General features: G+C 43.3%; 1 protein-coding gene across 2 annotated transcripts in view; it reads left to right on the top strand.

Annotated features, from left to right (window-relative positions):
- The first annotated feature begins 8,719 nt into the window (after positions 1 to 8,719).
- Positions 8,720 to 9,743, top strand: part of MTR (5-methyltetrahydrofolate-homocysteine methyltransferase) — an 89,984-nt gene continuing 88,960 nt past the window's right edge. Inside the window, exon 1 of one of the 2 annotated variants that reach the window (XM_040967869.1) lies at positions 8,720 to 9,110. The gene's annotated coding sequence lies outside the window, so the exon portion shown is untranslated. The remainder of the gene's footprint in view (positions 9,111 to 9,743) is intronic. The other variant, XM_040967870.1, reaches the window with a different exon arrangement.

Here is a 9,743-nt window from a genome sequence, read left to right as displayed (position 1 = left end):
GCCTGGCTCTATCCCAAACAACACAGAAGCAACTTGGACAGCCTGCTGAGACCAGGCTCAGCACTTAGCCTGCTCTGGGTAGACAGATACACTTATGATTTGCTTTTACTAAACATATTCACTTTTTCTTTCTCAGTTGATCTTTATGTGCATTTTCATGATGGAAGAAAAAATCTTGACCCAAATTAGGCTCATTCAGTCATTTGTTCATTTGGCAAACACTGCAGAGCATTTCATTTTAAACACAGTTTTCCCACACCTGGTTTTTCTCTTTGCAGGTTTTTTCCCCCCTCTCTTCTCTGACTCTTTCCCATCGAGGTAGGTATGAGAGCTTGTTTTCAGTTATCGTATCCCTGGAGTGGAGATTCTTTGTCCCTTCCTTTTCCCCACCCACCCACATTATCCTCAAGATACATTTAATCAGCTTCTCTGGGAGTCCACTTTTGATTTGGGAGTAGAGACGCGTAACAGATAACATCAATGAGGAAGGTCTTACGCCAGTCATGTCTCACTCCTTGTCGTTTCATTTTTTGATCCCTAATCATCCTATGTGTTTGGGGATGCTTGATATATTGACACAGCCTAGCAAACACACTCAGCCTGTTAGGCTTGGCTGCATTTAGTCTAAGATGAATGATGGAAGAGCCCTGGTGAAGCAGGATGTTCCTGTCTTCCTTGGAAAACAGCCTTGAGGCCCTGTAGCTATATGCAGGGACTGCAGCCTGGAAAGGTCAGACTCCTTGCTTTCCAAGGCTTGACTTCAGCCTCATCATTCAGTGGAGATACCAAGCACACATGTGAATTCCGTTCCTGCTAAAGAGAGTATTGACAAGGATACTATCAAATAATACGTGGGATGGTAGGAAAAGTCAAAGTTGTTCCAAACCTGGGCCCGGCACAGTAGCCTAGCAGCTCAAGTCCTATCCTTCTATGCACCTGGATCCCATATGGGCACCCGTTGCAATCTGCTTCCCATGCAGCTCCCTGCTTGTGGCCTGGGAGAGCAGTCAAGGACAGCCCAAAACCTAGGGTCTCTGCACCCGTGTGGGAGACCTGAAAGAGGCTCCTGGCTCCTGGCTTTGGATTGGCATAGCTCCGGCCATTGTGGTCACTTGGGGAGTTAATCATCAGACGGAGGATCTTCCTTTCTATCTCTGTTCCTCTCTGACTTTGAAAAGTATTGGAAAGTATATCTGACTTCCCAATAAAAAAGAAATAAATTTTTTAAAAAAATTGCTCTACAGCAAACTTTTAATGCGTCATAAACTCCTACACATTTTCCTACTCTTAAGCATAGTAATTTTTGTTTTGTTTTCCATGAGCTACACCAAAAAAAAAAAAAGGCTTTTTATTTCACATTTTCAAATGGTCCATTCTGTCCATCTAGAATAACACCCTCTTTCCTTGGGCTGCCCTGGCTGAACTGGTATTCTTGCTCGACAAACAGTAGCTGAGCATCCAAGGAGCTTTATGGACAGGACCCTGCTATCAACGCCGGTAAGTCTCATGGTTCTTTAGGCGAGCTTTGCCAGGGCCTTTGATTTCCCTCTTTACTATGTATTTTTTTCTCCCATCACAGATTGAATTTCATTCTCCTTTCATGGCTTCCGCCTCCTTCTTGGCCTGGTTCTGAATGAGCTAGATTACTTCCTCCGTTCGTTTCGGTATTTTGTTTGTTTTCTCATCTCTCTACTGCACAGAGATCCTCCATTAATCTATTCTTTCTCAACAGATTTTCCCAGTTAATATTCAATCCAATGGTAGTGTATTGTAGTTTTGACTCAATGCTATTTACTTATTATTTTCATCTTAGAACAACACACTTATCTAAAAGAACAGATTTTATTGCAAAAATCTATATGGGAAATCAACATCACTCTATCATAAATATAAGGTAGTTGTAATTAAAAATAAATACAAAGGTATCTGCTAACAATTCACCATTTTCTGGACAGTGTTGCCACTGCTGCGGAGTGTTCTTGGTCCCAGAGTGTACAGCATCATCCTATCACTACACATGCTTTGCAATTAGAAATCAGTCATGAAGTTTAAGGCTACCACCTGTTAACTCCTTACCTCGCCATACAGTGGGCCACGAGGTAGACCCAGCAGTCCCAGGGTTCAGAGGAGGGGTTTATCCACAAGGTTTTCATGCAAGCTCCTGTGCTCAGTGAACCTTTGTGTCTGAATCTCAGGGAGAAGCTGTGTGGTCACCAACATGTCACCATGCAATTAGACTTCTATATCTTCTTCCTACATAGGGAAGCTCCCAAATAGTAGTCATACAGTTAGCTGTTCATTACCTTGCTTCATTTGAGCAATTCTGGAAGGGACCACAGTAAAGGCCGTACCATGCCAGCCTCTAAAAGAGTCCTACTAAGGTCTCTGATGGCAACCTCGTGGGTTGCCAATCCCAAACTTTGTTTCAAGTATTCTGCACATCAGTGGCAGAATGACTGGTAAATGAGAACTCAAAGTCCCTATTTTGATGGGCCATTTGAGGCCCCGAAGAGAGAGCCAGAGCAAGATGAAGAATTCATTTGTCACATATCTGTATAATTATTAAATTACTCACATCTTGAGCATGTAGAATCAGTCCAAAATGAATCACATGATTAAATCTAGGCTGTATTGCTATCGTGATGTATTTTCTATGTCTGGGATCTTAGCTAATTTTTAATAGTTTTTGAGACCCTGCACCTGTGTGGGAGACCCAGAGGAAGCTCCTGGCTCCTGGCTTTGGATCGTCTTAGCTCCGGCCGATGCAGCCACTTGGGGAGTGAGCCAGCAGATGGAAGATCTTTGTTTCTCCTTCTCTCTGTTAATCTGACTCTCTAATAAAAATAAGTAAACAATTTTTAAAAAAATTATGAATGAATAAATATTTTTAATAATATGTGGTTTTTCATCTTTTCTCAATACCTGATTCTTTTTTCAAAAGCAATTTCTCCTTATCTGCCATGGATTGATTAGGTAGCCTACAATACATTTTTTCTGTGATTCCAATGTAATATCTTGCATTGAATTTGAAACATTTTCATATGTGCTTTTTAAAATATCTTATCAAAGGTATCAACAGAAGGTTTCACATAATTACATTATGACTGGCACCTGAAAAACAGCAATTGTTCAGCACCGGCCGTGTGGTCACTTGGGGAGTGAATCATCAGACGGAAGATCTTCCTCTCTGTCTCTCCTCCTCTCTGTATATTTGCCTTTCCAATAAAAATATATAAGCCTTAAAAAAAATTTGAGGATTTTGTGAATAAAAATGACTTGTTTCACCACAAGACGCAGAAACATTTAATAAGTTCCTAATACTTTGAACGCCAGGAATTCCACCATCTATCAGAAGTTTATTTGGGGCAAGTTATTCAGCTTCTTTTTACCTTGATTTCTTTCTCTTTCTTTTTTTTTTTTTTCAAGATTTATTTGATATGAAAGCAAAGTTATAAAGAGAAAAGGAGTAAGATAGAGAGAGAGAGAAGGGAGGTATTCCATTCACTGGATCACTCTGCAACAGCCAGAACTAGGCTGATCTGAAGCTGGGAGCCAGGAGCTTCTTCTGCGTCTCCTTCATGGGTACAGAGACCCAAGGATCTGAGCCATTTTTAGTTGCTTTCCCAGGCACAACAGCCAGGAGCTGGACTGAAGGTAGAGCAGTTAGGAGTCAAACTGGCCTCCCTATGGATGCCAGTGACGCAGGCAAAGGCTTCACCTACGATGCCATGGCAGTAGCCTGTATTTTGGTTTTCTTATCAGATACTGCTGTTAGTGTATGGTGCTCTTGTTCCATGGTGCTTTAATAATATTATCATTCATTACTGTTTGTGTCACTCACTAGGCTGCAGGACCTTTACCTGCTCATTGCAGCCCTAATGTATCTAATACTAGCCATCGATATTGGGGAAATAAACATATAACTCATAACTCAAACAACTCATCAAATTTCAAATTTTGTAAGAAGGGACTTGTATAGACTAAAACACCTGCATGAAGTCCTCCAAAACACTCAGCTAACACACTGACACCAGTAACTGGTTCGTCAGTTGAGCTTTACACAGTTAGACTGTTCTCTCTGCCAAGCCTCTGTTTTTGTAATGATGCTACCAGATTTCTTTGTGGACTATTTTGTGGTAGCCCGAAGCAGAGCAGGTCCTGGGTATCATCTGACTCACAGATTTTTTTTTTTTCACTGTTTTGGTTTTTTTCTTCTCAAATAAGCTCTAATATAACTGACCTAAAGGAGTTTTTCCCTTTTAAAATATCTTGTAATGACAGAATTAAGGCCCAGATGGAACAGAAATTATAATTTTCAATCATCCTAATTGGACCTTTTTGGAAAATCAGACATACCAGTCCCCTTGATTCTTTCAAATCACTTCTGTTTTAAAACTTGCCTTAAAAACCTTAAAAAGGCAAGTAAGAGTAAAACATTAACTTGTTTTCAAATGTTAAGCATCGTAAGCATTGAACATTAACTAGTTTCCTTTAGGGTATGAGAAAAAATTTATTCTCAACTAATTCTTTTCAAGTTACTGTTTATTTCTTTCTAGGGTTGTTATGTTGGCACCGATAGGTGGAGGATTAACCTGTTGAGCCACAGTACCAGTGCCATCTCTTATCTTTTCAGTATTCATATTTTCAGTATTTTCAGTGCATTTTGGCTCACTTAAGCCTTAGTTTGCTGTCACGGGTACTGGCATCAGGCTGCCTTAGTTCTTATTCTAGGCATCCTAGGTTGTGTGAGTCCTTGATGCTTTCTTCTTTTTTTTTTTTTTTCTAAAGATTTATTTTTATTATTTTTTTTATTGGAAAGGTGGATGTACAGAGAGGAGAGACAGAGAGGAAGATCTTCCGTCCGATGATTCACTCCCCAAGTGAGCACAACGGCCGATGCTATGCCGATCCGAAGCCAGGAGCCTCTTTCGGGTCTCCCATGCGGGTGCAGGGTCCCAAAGCTTTGGGCCGTCCTCGACTGCTTTCCCGGGCCACAGGCAGGGAGCTGGAAGGGAAGCGGGGCTGCCGGGATTAGAACCGGCGCCCATATGGGATCCCGGTGTGTGCAAGGCAAGGACCTTAACCACTGCGCCACCGCGCCGGGCCCGATGCTTTCTTCTTGCTAACTTGCTGAAAGTCTCAAATTCTGCCCTTCTAAAATAGAGCTGGATATCTGAACTCCACAGGGAGAACATTAGTAAGGGATTGCATTTAAGAGTTTCGTTGAATGAATCCCATAATTAGCAAAGATCTATTTTTACAAATTTAATCCTAGCCATGTCTAAATTCAGATGTTGGAACAATTAGCCACGTAAAAGGCCAAGTACTTTTTGATAATGAAGAGTGCTTGTAGAGTAAGGAGCAGGTGGCACAGACTGAGTCAACTGGCACACCAGGTGTCAAATATTACAAAGGACTTTAATTCTTTCAGTGCGGGAAGGAAGGAGAGAGCGATGTCTCCCAGGTTTGCTTGTTGTAATAAAATGACTACAGATTTCCTTTACATTCTGTCTCACTACCCTATAACTTATGTTAGAACCATATCCTACAGCTCAATATTCAGCTCATTTTTTATTTTTTATTTTTTTAAAAAGATTCATTTATTTTATTAATAAGTCAGATATACAGAGAAGAGGAGAGACAGAGAGGAAGATCTTCTGTCTACGGATTCACTCCCCAAGTGACTGCAATGGCTGGTGCTGCACTGATCCGAAGCCAGGAGCCAGGAGCTTCTTTCCGGGTCTCCGACGTGGGTGCAGGGTCCCAAGGCTTTGGGCTGTCTTTGACTGCTTTCCCAGGCCACGAGCAAGTAGCTGGATGGGAAGTGGAGCTGCCGGGATTAGAACCGGTGTCCATAGAGGATCCCATTTTGAGGAACTGAAGGTTAAGGTTTTAATCTGTTGTTGGGTGGACATAACCCACAACAGTGGTCTTGGAACTGTCCTTTGAGTTGAGAGAGAGAGAGAGAGAGAGAGAGAGAGAGAGAGAGAATGTGTGTGTGTAGGAATTCACTTCCCCTTTAAGCATTATATATACTTTAAGCTTTTTATTATCATTTTATGATCACAATACTGAAATTAGTCAGTTCGTTTATTTTTAAAAGATGTATTTCTGTGGAGAGCAGGGAGAGATAGATGGGAAAAGAGAGAGGAAGAGAGAGGTGAGGCAAGGCGAGGCGAGGCAATCCATTTCCAAATGTCCACAACAGCTGCAGCTGGGACAGCCTGAAGCCAGGAGCCCTACAATTTCATCTTAGTCTCCCATGTGGGTTACAGGGATGCAGGTACTTGGGCTATTTATTGTCTGCTGTGTTACAGGTTTATTAGAAGAAAGCTGAATCAGAGGCTTAGATGGGAGTTCATCCAGGGCAATTTGACATGGGACACTAATGCTGCAAGTGGTGGCTTGACCTGCTGTAGCACAGCACCTGCCCCGTGGCTTTGGTCAGTTGTAACGAGAAAGTCAACTTTGATGAGTTGCTAAAAACAGAATCTGATACACAATTCTTATAGTTTGTGTCCAATAATAGATGAAGAGGTACCAGAAATATAATTTTCCAGGAAACGTATGATCAAACTTTACTGGACAGTTGATAATTTGAACACTAGTGCTTATAATTTTTGACATCTTCAGCTATTCAGGGCATTTTATCCCTCTCAGGCTCTTCCTTGCCTCATTCTCTCACTTTTACTTCATATTGCCCCCTTCCAAGTATGCCTACTTTGGGTTAAGATGCTATAGACATTATTAAAAGCTTTTTTGGATTTTGAAAATTGCAGGCTATGTGGTTCACCTAACAGGTAGTATGCCTGCATCCAGCTCCCACTGTGGGCCCTGGGAGCCAGCAGTGACAGCTCAAGTCATTGGCAACCTGCAGGTGACTTGGATAAGTTCCATCTTTTGGCTTCACCCTCAAGTTCAGCCCCAGTTATGAGGGGATCTTTGCGGACTGTATCAATGGATGGACATGCTCTTTCAGATTAAAAGAAAGAAGTAAACAAATTGAAGTTTAGTTACATGGAGTAATGAATGCAAGATTGTGTCTTTGAAAAAGACTCATAAACTTCTTTATCTGGTCTGAATTTGATTATTTTTAAGATTCGTTTACTTGTCCTCTCTCATCTACCACCCTCAGCCGTACAGGGCTGTCTTGTATTGTCAGATTCTTTGATACTGCCCTATTTTACCCATTGAGTGTCTTCTGATTGGAAAAGCCTTGAAACATACCTACTTTAAAATCCTACCTTCAACCCCAGCATGCTTAGAGGACCACAGTTCTTTTGGAACATGTTGAATTTTTTGTTTGTTTGTTTCCTGTTGAATTATAAATCTACATTGTGAATTCCTCCTCTAAGACATTGGGACTGTGTTGTAACTTGTTTCTTTGCAGTCCCAATGCATAGCATAGTGTTTGACCCTGTCAAGAAGTGACCATTAACATCCAAAGAAACATCCATTAACATTCCATAGCTCATTCACAAATAAACACAATTTCATTTAATGTACTATACTTCTATAAAATAGTCATCTTGCCATCTATCATTTCCTGCATAGCATGTGGCGTGATGACTGATATAGAAGTATCTGGTCCATCATGACTCAACAGCAAGACAGAACTAGAACTGGTCTTATAACCAATTAAAGATTTCATTTTTATTTGAAAGGCAGAGTTACAGAGAGGTCTTGCATTAACTGGTTCACTCCCCAGATGGGACTAGGCTGAAACTAGGTTGATCTGAAGCCAGAGTTATAGAGAATTTGAAATCAACACAAAAGTAACTGGTTCTTGTCTCACACAAAAGGATTCTCATGCAGACAATTTCAGTGAGGAAGGATGGAAACCTCAAGTCTCAGCATCAGGAAGGGGTTTTCAACAAAACTTAGGAAAGTGGTGGCTCCGCTGTCTTGTAAGCACAGTTCCGGTGAGCAGAGCAGGGCTAACAATCAGCAAGAGGGACAAAGCCCATACTAGGTCACAACTGAATCCTGTCTAGCTAGCTCACTATGAAACAACAATCAGGTTGACTTGTGACTTCTTCCCATTCGTATAAGCTAAAATTTGATAGGGTGGAAGCATTTGGTCTTACTAAAAATAGCTTCTGGGCAGACGCAAGAGCATTGATCTTTTGGGAGGGGTGGTATAATATTTATTTTGTGCACTTTTAAAGAGACACCCCTTTTCTCATTCCAAAAGGGACAGGACCCTAACATCCTATTAGCCCATTCAACTGTCACACCAGGAGCTTGGAGCTTCTTGCAGGTCTCCCATGTGGGTTCGAGGGCTCAAGGAGAGGACCCATTTTCCGCTGATTTCCAAGGCACATTAGCCGGTAGCTGGATGGGAAGAGGAGCAGCAGAAGGAACTTACTATGGGGTACTGGGGTAGCAGGTGAAAGCTTAGCCTAACACACCGTGACTGCAAGTTCCCGGCTCAGTCACCACATAGCTTGTTAAAAGACGGCGCGAATTTGGCGTCTCGACTTTAACTTGAAAGGGACACTCTGTTCACACTCGGGAAACTCCCAGCTAAAAATCTCAAGGCTTCACGTGGGGGAACTTCCGAGCCAGGACTACATTTCCCAGAGAGCTTAGGGACAAATCCTAAGGTGATTGGCTGATACTGATAACCAATGCAGGTTCGAGGAGTACTGACGACCAATCACAGTCTGGAGGGGGTGGGCACGCCCCCGCGCCGAGGCCAGATTGAGCGAAGAAGTAACGGCGTTCTGAGCCAGCTGAACCTCAGGGGGCCTGGAGGCCGCGCCGGGGCGTGGACACCACGTCGGCCTCCGCTGTGAACCCACTCCGGAACCTTCTCAGTAACCTCCCCTGGCCCTGGCCGCGCTCCCGGCCGCTAGGTGACCGGAAAGGAAGCACGTGCGGGAGCAGTGGGCGCGCGGTGTCCGCGTTGCCTCGCGCCCGGCTGGACGGAGGCTGCCTGCCGTGGCCGGCCCTCTGCTCCCTCAGGGATCCGAGGCGGACGGGCCTCCCTTGCCGACCTGACCAGGCGCGTGGCCGGCACCTGTGCAGAGCACGTGTTCCCTGCCGCGCCCCCGGCGGGAGGAGCCCCAGCAACGAGTCAGCCGCGTTGCAAGAGCTGTCGCAATCCGGTAACGCTGCGGCCCCTCTGCTCGGTTGGGTTTTGTGTGTAGTGACCCGTGCTGTGGCCTCTTGACCCCTGTGGCGTTTCTCTGCCATCGTGGCAGACACCAGCCGGGATGTCCCCGTGGGCGGGTGGCACTTTTTGAACTTGGCCCAGTATCTCCCTACGGCCACGTTTTTTTCTGGCTCCATTTCTTACCTAGTAACTTAGGTCCTTTTCTCAAACAAATCAGGAAAACCTGAAAAGCATCCCGCTCCCCGTTCCCTGGAAGCACAGAGGTGACGTCAAAGTCAATAAGTATTGCAGTTCTGTGTGAAATATTCCAGCAGGAGATATGCAGGTTTTTACCTGATGTAACTTTTTTTTTTTTTTAATTCCGTAAACGTTTGCAGGATACTTTCTACTGAAAAAAGTTCAAGTGGTGAGAGACAGATAGGGAAACCAAGACAACTATTTTAAAATTGTCCGGAACCTTGATTTTTTGTGCATACACACACTTCAGTGTGCTTAAAATCATTGTTACCAGTCCCTAGCTGCAGATGTCCGGTAGATCGGGATGATCTGATGTTGATGGTTCTGGGATCAACTCTAGAAAGTGAAAGTTAGCTAAGAATGGAATAATTTAATTTTTATAATGAGC

Source organism: Ochotona curzoniae, unplaced genomic scaffold, assembly GCF_017591425.1.
Source record: "Ochotona curzoniae isolate NIBS_2020 unplaced genomic scaffold, NIBS_Ocur_1.0 scaffold_4683, whole genome shotgun sequence".
In the NCBI taxonomy this organism is placed as follows: domain Eukaryota; kingdom Metazoa; phylum Chordata; class Mammalia; order Lagomorpha; family Ochotonidae; genus Ochotona; species Ochotona curzoniae.
The sequence above is the reverse complement of the archived record's forward strand: the minus strand, read 5'-3'. Positions and strand labels throughout refer to the sequence as shown.